Source organism: Borostomias antarcticus, assembly GCF_949987555.1.
Source record: "Borostomias antarcticus genome assembly, chromosome: 22".
NCBI lineage: Eukaryota > Metazoa > Chordata > Actinopteri > Stomiiformes > Stomiidae > Borostomias > Borostomias antarcticus.
Genome location: NC_140255.1, coordinates 1148262 through 1160742, shown reverse-complemented (window position 1 = coordinate 1160742; position 12481 = coordinate 1148262). Strand labels below are relative to the sequence as shown.

Genomic DNA, 12481 nt, shown 5'->3' with positions numbered 1-12481 from the left:
GGACTGGACAACTGCAGTGCATTCCAGTTTGAAAACTACCTTCATGGCGTCAAGCGGCTGGTGCGGTCTGGAAACAATCCCATCAAGCAGGTGGCTAAAAGACTGCAGGAAAGGAATTTCAACATGCATGTCAAACCACACAACGTGAAAAGGTCAAGCCAGGAGAAGGACCGTGCATTCATCACAGAGGATGAACAGTGTGTGGAAGTTGTTGGAATATCTGGAGACGACGACAACATGGCTCTTTGCCTTGTCTACGCAAATCCTGCCCCTCTCTTCAATCACCCATGCACATCCTTCATGATTCATGCCTTCCGGTTTCAGAAGAGAGATGCAGACAGGAAATTCATACCAAAATCACAGCTGACAAGAAGAGCGATCAAGATTGAGCAGCCACAAGGCACAGTGTTTTTGGGACTTCTGCACAGTTTTTGATAAGACACTGCAAATCCTAACATTTGCACATTTGCCCAACAAGAGACAGTAGATAACAGCTGCCCACAATCAGGAACCAAAATCAATCAATCAATCAAGCAAAGCTTTATTTGTATAGCACATTTCATACCCAGAGGAAACACAATGCGCTTTACAGAGAACAAAATCTGCTCTCCAGACCCAGAACAAACCCAAGAGAAGATGCTCTCTTCTGAGACACTGCCACGCTCAGCCCCCTCATGGTCAGGTAAAGCACACATAGACATACATGCACGCACGCACACACACACTACTGGGAGGTTATGCTGTATTCACTCTCCTCACACTAATCTAACACAGTCAGTGTCATGCACATGCAACCACCTCTAGATGATGAACAAATGTCACTGATGGCTGATCATTATTACAGATTTGGAATCTTGCCCCTGGAGCCAAGTCCAGAGGACCCCTCGTATCTGCAGAACTACCGTCATAGTAGTTCAGGGATGGAGCACCACCACAACAGGTAACACCTCGCCCCCGCACACACACAGGGTCCAATTTGGTGAAAATGCATACAAACTGGATTTGTGGAGTTGTGTCTTTCATAAGACTAACTTTGTGTGTCTGTGATGTTTCAGGTACTGAGTTAGAAGGCCTTTGGACAAGCCAGAGCTCCATTCAATCATCCTCTGTCTGCGCATGACAAATATATTTCTCACATACTGCAAGTGCAACGAGCAGTGAAATGTTTTGCTATGAGCCTCTAGACAAGCTGCAACTGTGATTCATGTAGTCCCAGTGGAGTGGATTGTGTGGTAGCGAGCTGTCCATTGAGGGGGACGATGCACAATTGTTGGCTCAATGGACAAGATTGCCCACACAACGACCATGAATGTAAATTAAATAATCAATCACCTGTTTGAATAGCGAGGGGGCGGGGTGTTCTCATTCATATATGGGTACCTGGGAGAAGGGTTTGTTCTGGGTCTATCTGGGAGACTATAATGGAAATTTGTGATTTAATTCATGTCATTTGAGTGAACAGTGAGGTTAGCCTGTTTGCTCGGTTCCTTTGTGGTACAGTTCTTTTAATGCATTGTTTAATTAGGTAATGTATTGTTTTAATGTAGTACTAAACACTCCCTAGTAGTGACGCAGGCTGTAGAATCTACATGGGGTCTATAAACAGAAAAGCCATCCTCTTGTCTTGTTTAATGATGGGGCAGAATGTCTTCTATTGTTTATTGCAGATGTTGACTAATCAGATTTGTGCACAACATTGTAAATAAAGCTTCAGTTGAGGATAGCCTGTAGTATTGTAGTCTTGTACCTGTTCACATAAAAAATGATGGATTTCTGTGGTTGTACACGATTGATTAGATGCCCAATTGTAAATAAAGCTTGGGGTTAACCTTGTGTATTCTCATTGTAATCTCTTGTACCTGTGCACGGCATATCTGCAATAATTAGCTGTGACTATGAAAATGTAAAACTAAAGTCCAGTTGCTCATGAGGGTGTCATTTAAAGGTGCTCTCCCTCCAGCTCTGTTTTCAGCAAGGGGGCATAAACCGTTAGTAGATTAGAAAAGAAACATCAAATTGTGTGCAGGTTGATTAGGCAGTTTGACAGGTCATTCCAATCATTTCACTTGGTCAGAAGTGTGATTGGTTGTTCTGTTTTTATCTGTATTGAGCATTCATGTGTCAAATCTCTTATTTCATTGATTACATTCCGGGGTGATGGCACCTTTGAACACATGATTTCCACCATGGGTCGCAGTGATAGAGAATCCTGCCTACTTTAACTGTGAGCCAAGCAAGCAGTGACGTCACGGGATAGCCCGATGCTAGCCTAATATGACTTTAATCCAACGTCACTGCAACGTTATTTAATGACGTTGCAGGGACCCATATTGTCAATGTTTCTGCAACGTTGCAGAAAAGTCTAATTAGACTTAGGAGGGTAAAGTTATTTTCGACCTTAGATGAACGTTGTCACAACATCGCCTGATGGTAACGTTGCAACTTACCTAAGTACAACTTATGTGCAACGTTGCTGCAACCCACTGTGTTAGTAGGGTAGTCTCACATCACTCCAGTCCCTCCTCTCCTGGCCCTCTAGTTTCCCCCTCTGGTTTCCTGCCCTGTCCCTTTCCCTGTTCTCCCTGTTGCCCTCCTGTTTCCTTTGTTCTCTGTCAGTTCATTGTCAATGGTAATGTTTCCTCCCAGTGTTCCTCTTTTTGTTTTTGGACATTAAATCCTTCATTTTGAACCTGCGCTGCCTGCCTTCTGTCTGCTATTGGGTCCTACCTCCACCAGCCACAAACCCTAACACATACCTTCCTCCCCTAATAATCACATCATAACACAATAAGCACTTAGCAGACCTACCTTCTTCCACTGGGAGATGGTGCCCTCCCCCCACTGGCTCGTCTCCTACCTCTGCTTCCACTCCTGGACACATGAAATTATTGATAAGTTCACATAATAATCACATCATAACACAATAAGCACTTAGAAGACAAACCTTCCTCTCCTGAGACATCTTGTGGCTGCCCTCCCCCCACTGGCTCTTCTCCTCCGTCTGCTTCCACTCCTGGACACATTACATTAAATCAGTTTATTGTTTATAGCACATTTCATCTACAGAAGCAACACAATGCACTTTAGAGAGAGCAATGTGGTGGTGGACATTGGGTATGTGGTAACTTTCTCTGTAGTTCTTAATATGCTTATTAAGTTAACATAATAAGCACATCATAACACAATAAGCACTTAGAAGACAAACCTTCCTCTCCTGGGAGATCTTGTGGCTGCCCTCCCGCCACTGGCCCTTCTCCTCCGTCTGCTCCAACTCCTGGCCACATGACATTGAATCAGTTAATTGTTTCTAGGACATTTCATGCACAGAAGCAACACAATAAACTTTACAGAGAGAGCAATGTTGGGAAGGACATTGAGTAAATGTTAGCTATCCCTATAGTCCTTAATATGATGTTTAATGGTATGACAGCACACCTACCTCTTGCTTGTCTCTGTACCCCTTGCACAAGATCCCTCAGATCCAGTGCCTCATTGATCAGGCGCAGGGCGTTGTATCGGGACCGGCCTCTCACCCGGAGGATGTAAATGTTGCGGCCTTCATTTGCCTGGAGTTAGGAAGATAAAGCTTTCAGATTGCATGTCACACAGGACTGATGCAGTGCTTCACTAGGAACCTCTGACCAATGTATCAATTTGAAAGTCATGTGGTAAGCATTAACAGGCTAGTTGGGAGTTGAACAGAGACTCACCATTGTCGATAACTCCAACCAAACTCTTTCTAGAGAAAACACAATATATATATATAGTTAAATTCAAGTCTTCACTATAGCGCCAGTACCGTGTGGCATGACCCATGCAATCAATGTCCTACAAGTCTGCAAAGTTTCAAACCTCTTGCAAGTTATTAATTATTAGTTATTTTGCTAGCTATCACTTGTTTTCCTCAAATACCCTATCCCCAAGACTAGCTAGAGTGGTCCTGAGTTAATTGCAGCTTGGGAAGAATGTCAATGTCAATTCAGGAAACATTGAGGCTTCCCAAATTGACTTCATACATTCGAGACGTCGTCTCAAAGAAGAGGATTGAGCCTTGGTGTGTGGGGGATTTAGCATCCCCTAGATAGATGATTGGACTTTTAAAAGTATCAGAATTGCACTGTCCCTATTATACATTTAAATGCAAGTTGTTAGCTATCTAGCTAACTAGCTAAAAATCGTTTTTTTGCTAACTATCAATTGTTTTGCTCAAAAACAAAGAAATACCAATAAAGGTTGGCCTTCAAACATATAGGACTTTCCTAATGAAAGATAATAACAACAACCTTAGCATAGACTTAATTGCTAATGAGCAAACGTTCTCCATGTGGCCATACATGTACCATGCTTGAAATATGAAAACATCGTTTTTAGCTAGCTTATCAGTCTTTTGTGCTCACAAACTCAAAAATACAAATGTGACCGCCGCTGGTAATTTGGTCCTCAACTAGGCTTTTTCATTTTTCATTTTTTTACAGATTATGAAAGTGCAGATTGTAAGCTTTCAAATGAGGTCTCATACATTGAATTCTGAACATATTTGAAGAAGATATGCTTATTTGAATGCTAGTACTGCCAAATCAACTTAGCTGAGAAATCTCCCTCCAAAGTTCTCCAACTTTTCCACACCTCTGACTGCCAGGTAATGGGCGTGAACAATAGCCTGGTAACCCCTCCCCCAGCCACTCCCCCACTGGACAATCTGTCATTATCTGTCAGAGTGGCTGTCAACTTGGGGTATTACCTGAGAGTGGCTGCCAAGTGAGGTGCTCTCTCACTATTGACCCCACACTCTGAGTCAGTATTAATCTTGTGTTGTGAATGCAGTTAAGAACAATATAAGATGAAGTTCAAATTTAACGTTCTTTATTGTCACATACATAATATAAAGTACAAGCATAAGTAGTTAAGTGTACAAAAAAAGGCAACTGTCTAAGTGTTAAAGTGTACAGTCAGTTGTCTGTTTTATAGACAAGGTGCATAGTGTTCATTGTGATCAAGTGTACAACAAAGTAATAACAGTCCCCAGCTCAATACTCAAGGTAATAACAACAGTACTCAACTCAGTATTCAATATTCTAACAATGCAGTCTGTGCACGTGTGGGCAAGTCTGTGCAAGAGAACAAGCAACGCTTCAGTATACAAACAGGAAAACAGGAAAGGCTGTGGCCTTTCTCCTGCAGTGCAGTCCGCCCTGATGATCTGCAGTGAATCTACAAGCGGACAGTCTTGTTCTGAGCTGCTGTGGAGTTTGGCGGGGGACATGTGACGTCTCGTCCCTCATCAGAACAGAACTCTCTGATCTTGTCAAAGAGATACGTCTGTCTGGCCATGTCCAGTCCGGGTGGGGCTTGCACAAGAAGACCTTCTCTCGGGGGCCGGTGCATCACGGTGTTCTCTGGCCACAACCATGCCAGGTCTCTCAGTATCAAAACTGCAATTGAATAGAAGGAAGAAAGTACATTAAACTATTGCCCACAGTACTGGCACTCCATATAGATAAAATAGTACCAGAATGTGTGGATTAAATAGACTAGATAATGCATGATAGGATGAACGTATTCTCACCTGTTGTGCAAAATCAGAGCTGTAGTGCAGTGATCTTCTTGCAGGCTGGTATGGAGGGGCCCAGGGAGAGCTGCAAATCCTCACCTTTTTGCTCATCCTGTAACCAAAACAAAAAACAAAGGTGTCAGACTACCATACCTCTCATGCTCTCTCATTCTGTTTCTCTCAGCTACCTAGCTAGATATTAGCTGCCTTGCTGGCTAGTTTAGGAACAAAGGGATAGCTCACTAGCTATAGCCATGTCCCTGTGCTAGGTAGCTGGCTAGTTTAGGAACAAAGGGCTAGCTCAGCTAACTAGCATGTTGGCTAACGTTAGCTAGCTAGCCTTTGTTAGTTAGTGCTAGTGCCTTTGTTATGCTAGCTAGACTTAGTCACTTGTTTAGAAAGGAGCTACTGCTAAACGACTAACGTTAATGTAATGTAAACAGCACAGATAGTATAAAGATCAGCTTACCCCAAAGCAAAGCAGAATGCTTGGCGGTGGTGTGAATCTGGTACGTCGTTCGTCGCTCGGTAGCAGCATGCTTTGCTGATACAGTCATCTCTGCATCACAGGTCATCAAGAATAAACTCCGTGTACGAACGAGTCCTGCTCTGCTGGAGTTTTAGCTGCTCTTAAAACTCTTTCCATGTCCTGGATGCCATCCCCGTCTTCTCTTTAGCAAAAGCTGTAGCATCCATGGTAAACTTGGGACTGAATGCCGGCGTGTTGTTTGGGAAAGGTGGGGGGCGGAGAACCCGGAAGCAACAGCCGGAAGCAATAGCCAATGAAACCAAATCATGCTAATCGATCTGCCCGCCCCCAAGCCCGGCTCGAAATCAGCTAAAAACAAGCTTAGTTTGCAGACTAATTAAACGTATTTCGTGAACCTAAAACTGTTGTCTGTTATAGTAAGTAGGTACTTCACAACTTCAACTTTGGTGATACACAAAAAAACAAAAAACGAAAAAAAACGTTTTTTTATGTATTTTGCCCCCTAGCGCATTTCGGGGTTTGCCGAGTTGCGGACCAAATCACCAGCCGCTGTCACAAATACAAGTTGGCCTACACTTGATATATGTTGTCTAGGACACTGAATAATCTGATCTATGGTTAACTGAATGACATTTATATGCAGTAACATCATTTTATAAACTAGTTGAATGCAGAGCAAACTCTTACCAACTTCTCGCATCAGCTGTCTTGTTGAAAAGGCCTTAGCTGCATTAGCACAAGGACCATGATGCATTGCTGGTCAGGTGTACTTCTTAAACTTATGATCGATGTAATTGTTTTCTTCAATTATTTATGGACTGTAGTTTACAATAACTTCACATTAATTTATTCAAATGCACATGCACACACTATCACACACACACACCAAAAACCATGAGTTAAGCCCCCAAGTCACAATCCACATATATATATATGTTAGAAATTATGGTTAGATGTAATTAGGTGGTCACCGTTCACTAATATTGTAAGACAAGTGCAGGGTATGATCACCTAATTCTTGATCTTCCTATTGAAATGTTGTTTTGCCCATTTGATTCTGTTTTTTCATATATTAACAAAAATATTATAATAAGCAACGGCACTAATAAACCTCACTGTCCATTTGATTGAAGGCCACCTTCAATGAGTGAGGCCACCTCATTTGCAGAGCTGCTGAGTGTACAACAAAACAGAACAACAAAACAATGTACTGTGCACTTATTAAGTCTGATCTAGTCACTAGATTTGCCACAACTGTTCTCCCAAAAGGACGAAACCAGATTTGAAATGTCCTCTCAAAGTACAGTTGTGTGCCTTGGTGCCAGGGGGTTATGGCATGCCCTGAGACCAAAATAAGTGATCCTGGGTTTATTACTAAGCCTGTATTACTAAGCGACTGGAAGGCAACCTCAAACATGACCATATCATACTGGAGAAAGTAGAGTTTAAAACTGATTTCAGTATTTACTTCCCTGTGTAAATAACATAAAATATCCCTGGAAATGACAACACAATTCATTTATGGTTTAAAGGATTAACATGGTAATTCAATATAACACTTTCCAGATATCTTTAGGCAACAACAAAACAAATGTGTTGAACTATTTCAGAATTCATCCATAAAAATTATTTTAAAACATGTTTTTATAGGTCTGAATCTGCCACTCAAAAAGTTCACTCACTCAAAACTGGGCGTGATTCATAACAACTGATTGACAGTTCTCTGAGCAAATGACCAACTGGAATCATTATGATTGACAGGCGTGTGCCCCGTTACCATAGCTACCACCGCTCCGAGCTAAACAACACAAGAACTAGATCGCGCAACAGCCAGATCAATAGCCATTTTTCTAGCTGCTAACCAGGGACATTTACAAAGTCCTTAATATTATATTAACCCCCAAACATTATAAAGATACACGCTTCCTAACAGGCCGTATCATCGAATTTGCATTAGGCCTATTTGGGAAAAGTACGATAAAGGTATAACGACGGCACGTCTCCCCGCGACAGAGGAAAAGCACCCTGCAGCCGGCCACGCAAGCTTGGAGGCTTGGGCTATTAGACTTATAGCTTTCAGCCAGCTACGAACAGTATATACCTAGTAAGTCAAATAATTGCAACTGTGGGTCTTACCAGAAGACAGATCATTTGCGCTGTGAAACCGACATTAAATCCGCATTGTTCACCAGTCTAACGTTATTTATCTTAGTAGGTGTCCAACAAAGCCAGTTGAACACTGAAACGTTACTGTTCTGGGAACATCTGTCAGTTGTGGTGATATAAAGGAATTGAGTGGAATACCACTGCAATAACTGATTATTAGTCAGATCAATTAAATCATTATAGCTTGTTTCATATACAAAGGCAACACAATGTGCGCTTTACAGAAAGGGGGAGAGGATGTAGCCTACATGTAGCCTACTTATCCTACCCCGAATTATGTGGGAGACTGCATGCGTTTGGAGAGATAGCGGGCCGTGCACCACGACTCCGTGAGCGCAGCGGTCAAGGGGTATAGCCTACTCTGGAGTCTGGAGACTAACAGGTCATGCAGTCAATAGATCTCGTTTTGAATGTTATTGTAATGCCCTCTGGTTATAATAGAATATATCTACTGAAGCTGTTTAATCCCAAAATGCGCAATGCTTCCTGAAGTTGGGTCGGATCGAGGTGCTGGGATGATCAACATTATGTGGAGCAGATGCCACAGTGATGATAAGGTTTACACAACTTTCAGAATGTTTTGCAGAATTACAATTATTTGGAGTTGTAAATTATGAAAGGAACATAATAACTTGACTTAATATCTTCACCTCCACCCACCCTGAAATGTAGTCATAATTTTAGCACAATAGCCTCTATATGCGCATCACAACGCTGCAATACAAGACCTTAGGACAAACGATTCAGTACACAGCAGGTGTGTTTGATCAAGTTAAGATCTCAATGTGAGAATAAATAAATGACAAAAACCCGCACGGGTACTGTAGGACTACGTCTTTATTTTCCGAGGTAATTGTTGCGCATACAACATGACATTAAATTAAGACATAGACTACTTTCTCATAAAACAGGGGGTGTTGTAACATATTTATAATATCATTAGGTGACATTGGCTGCAACCTGTCCTCCAGGACCTGCACACCTCCAGAGCCCTGAAGCGCGGGACCTGGACCTCCCGAGTCCCAGTATTGGAAATGCAGTGATCGGGTTACAAGAAAAGGGGACAAATTATAAAAGCGATTAGTAATAGCATCGATATTTTGCATATGCAAAACAGCATAAATTACAACAATAGGCTATTTATCAGTAAGTCTAAATTATATCGAATTAAGTTTGAGCAAGAGATAATCGGGAGATTCTTGTGGAGACAAACTGACTTATATCCAACTTTGACTTCGTAACTTTGCCTATTGTATTGGCCTATATACAAGCACGCTCACAACAGTTATGGTACGCTATCGCTTCGGAAACCTTACAGCACAGTTTGCACCTGGTGCAAGTAGATTTTATGCCAGGGAAGAGTACAGTATGATGCGCTGTGTTTATACCAGGGAAGAGTACAGTATGGTGCGCTGTGTTTCTGCCAGGGAAGAGTACAGTATGGTGCGCTGTGTTTCTGCCATTGCACAGGACGGCTAACGTTACCAAAAGCAAATGCATTGAGAGCTAACGTTAGCATGCTAGGATAATTAACACAGCTAGCTGACATTCCAAACATTAGGCTAGCTAACATCAACATGCTGGATAAAGACAGATAGCTAGCTGGATCAGACAGCTTTTTAAAAACTGTTGCCAATTACAGCTAACGTTATGGTTCGTTTATCTAACATTAGCTAGGTTGGCTACTAATCAGACACGATCATGGTAAAAACTTCCCAATTTGTATGACAACCACAAATACAATTAGGACTATAAAATGTACAATTTAAAATTAGAGGTGGTCATCATTGAGACTGCAACTATTCAATTGTTCTCAAGATGAGAAAGGGTTCAGAGCTGCCTTACCATGTTGGATGGATGGTGAAACGGCGCAAAGACAGCAGGTGCGCGAGCCAGACAGGTTTCTGTTGGAGGCGGGTGTAGGGGAGTGGAGGAGGGTTTTTCAAACTTTAGGGTGACGTCAACAATGGGAAAAACGTCACGAATTCGGAGTATTTTTACCCCGAGTCAAATTGGACGGAAAATGTTACGCTTCCAGTTTCTCAAAAACGACAAAACGGATATATTTAATGTTTTTATTGTGTTTCTTCAATGTCCTCTTGTGCAAATAGCACGTTCAAACTCAAAAAAAAGTGAAAATGACCATGTTAATCCTTTAAAGTAAGAAATAATACATGTTTATTGAAAAAAATATTCTCAAAAATCAATGTTTTGGTTTTTTGGGGGCGGGAGGAAGGGGCCAAATCTCCTCAACTTCTCCTCCTGCTGGGGGACATCAAATCACTTCATTTTTCTTGCACATTTCATACACAGAGGCTTTAACACAATGCACTTTAGGACAGGTCGCACTACCGGCATGCGGCACGCTTGGCACGCGCTTGGGGCTGCCTAGGCAACAAAATGACGAGTTGGGAAGCCTCCGTAGGCTAGACCGTCCCATTTCACAAAACGTTTACATCCGGCCTACCTGGCCTGAAGGACGCGACCTACGTAGATCGCATAGGCTGCAACCTAGGTAGGATGCAACCCTTGAATTGGGACAGACCCAATAAGCACTTAGCAGACATACCTTCTTCCCCTCGATCCTCACCTCCGTCTTCTCCCTCTCCTGGCCACATGACATTGAATCAGTTTATTGTTTCTAGGACATTTCATGCACAGAAGCAACACAATGTACTTTACAGAGATAAATGAGTAATTAGATAATAAACAGTTGCAAGATCAGGGTGTACACCAAGTAGGACAGATTGTGGATGATGGGGCCATAATCTCATTTGAAGAACTGAGGTCAAAATTCAAAATAGATGCCTCCTCATTTCTTCTATATATGCAACTGAGATCTATTGTTAAAAAGCTGAGATGTAGCGGCACCCTGGTGGGTAGCCACAGTGAGCTAGATGTCAATCTTAAAACGATTACAGATGAGAGGACTGGTTTCTAACATATATTTGCGTCTTCTACTCTCCATCCCCAATACTAATTTCCAGACACAGATGAAGTGGGAGCAAGACCTCAATATCTCCCTCTGTGGAGAAATGTGGGGATGCACATTGCTAATGTGTTAAATATCTCTGTAGTTCTTAATGTAATTGATAAGTTTATATAATCATTTAACACAATATGTTTAACACAATAAGACATACCATCCAAACCAACAACGTCCACCTCCTCATCCTCATCATCTTCCTCCACTTCCTGCCTTGGCCCCTCTCCTCTGTCTGCTCCCCCCACTGGCCCCTCTCTCTCTGCTCTCGCTTCTGGCCACATGACATTAAATCAGTTTATTGTTTTTAGCACAGAGAGCAATGTGGGTATTGAGTATGTGTTAGCTATCCCTATATCAATCAATCAATCAATCAAAGCTTTATTTGTATAGCGCATTTCATACCCAGAGGCAACACAATGCGCTTTACAGAGAACAAGGGAGGTGGGCAGATGTCCCACCCCTACATATTCCAGAGGGAAGCAAAAAAACAGTAATCACCCGGGGGCCAGATAAGTGAGCTGTAAAAATTCTTCCCTGACCCCTCTCAACAAGGCGATCGAGCAAGCTCCTGGAGTATGTTTGTCTACCGGCTAAGAACATTTATAAAGCAATAAATAACATTAAATTACATTTTCAGAGTAAGAGAGGCTAATAACATCATAGGAGAGACATGGCAAACACTGGTGTATGTCTGTGTATGTGTGAATGTGCCTGGGCCCAGATAGAGGCAGGGGTCAGGGGTAGGATCGGGGTAGGAAAAGGATACGGACCCGGGTTAGGGTGAGGGGAAGGGGATCTGTAGTCTTTAATATGATGTATGATGGTATGACAGCACACCTACCCCTTCGGCGTAGATCCTGGATCTCCAGAGCCTCATTTATCCTCCGCAGGAGGTTTAACCGTGCCCTGCCTCTCACTCGGAGGAAAAAGATTTCCTGACCATTTGCCTGGAGTTAGTAAGAGAAAGCTTTCAGATTGCATTTCACACAGGACTGATGCCAGTGCTTCAATAGGAACTTGTAACCAATTTATCAATTTGAAAGTCATGTGGTAAGCATTAACAGGCTAGTTGGGAGTTGAACAGGGACTCACTATTTTGGACAGCTATAAATAACTGAAAATAACCTAAAGGGAGAACAAAATATATATAGTTAAATTCAAGCCCCAAGACTAGCTCGAGTTGTCCTGAGTTGATTGTAGCTTGGGATGTACCAGAAGCACACTGTCAATTTAGGAAACAGGAAAGCATCCCAAAGTGACTTCATACATTGGACACTTTGTCTCGAAG

General features: G+C 42.3%; 1 long non-coding RNA gene across 1 annotated transcript; it reads left to right on the top strand.

The window, feature by feature from the left end:
* Positions 1-269: 269 nt before the first annotated feature.
* LOC311324140 lies at positions 270-1195 on the top strand. The gene is made up of 3 exons (XR_014630983.1): positions 270-682; positions 845-940; positions 1056-1195. It is a non-coding gene; the product is annotated as an uncharacterized lncRNA (long non-coding RNA).
* Positions 1196-12481: the final 11286 nt, after the last annotated feature.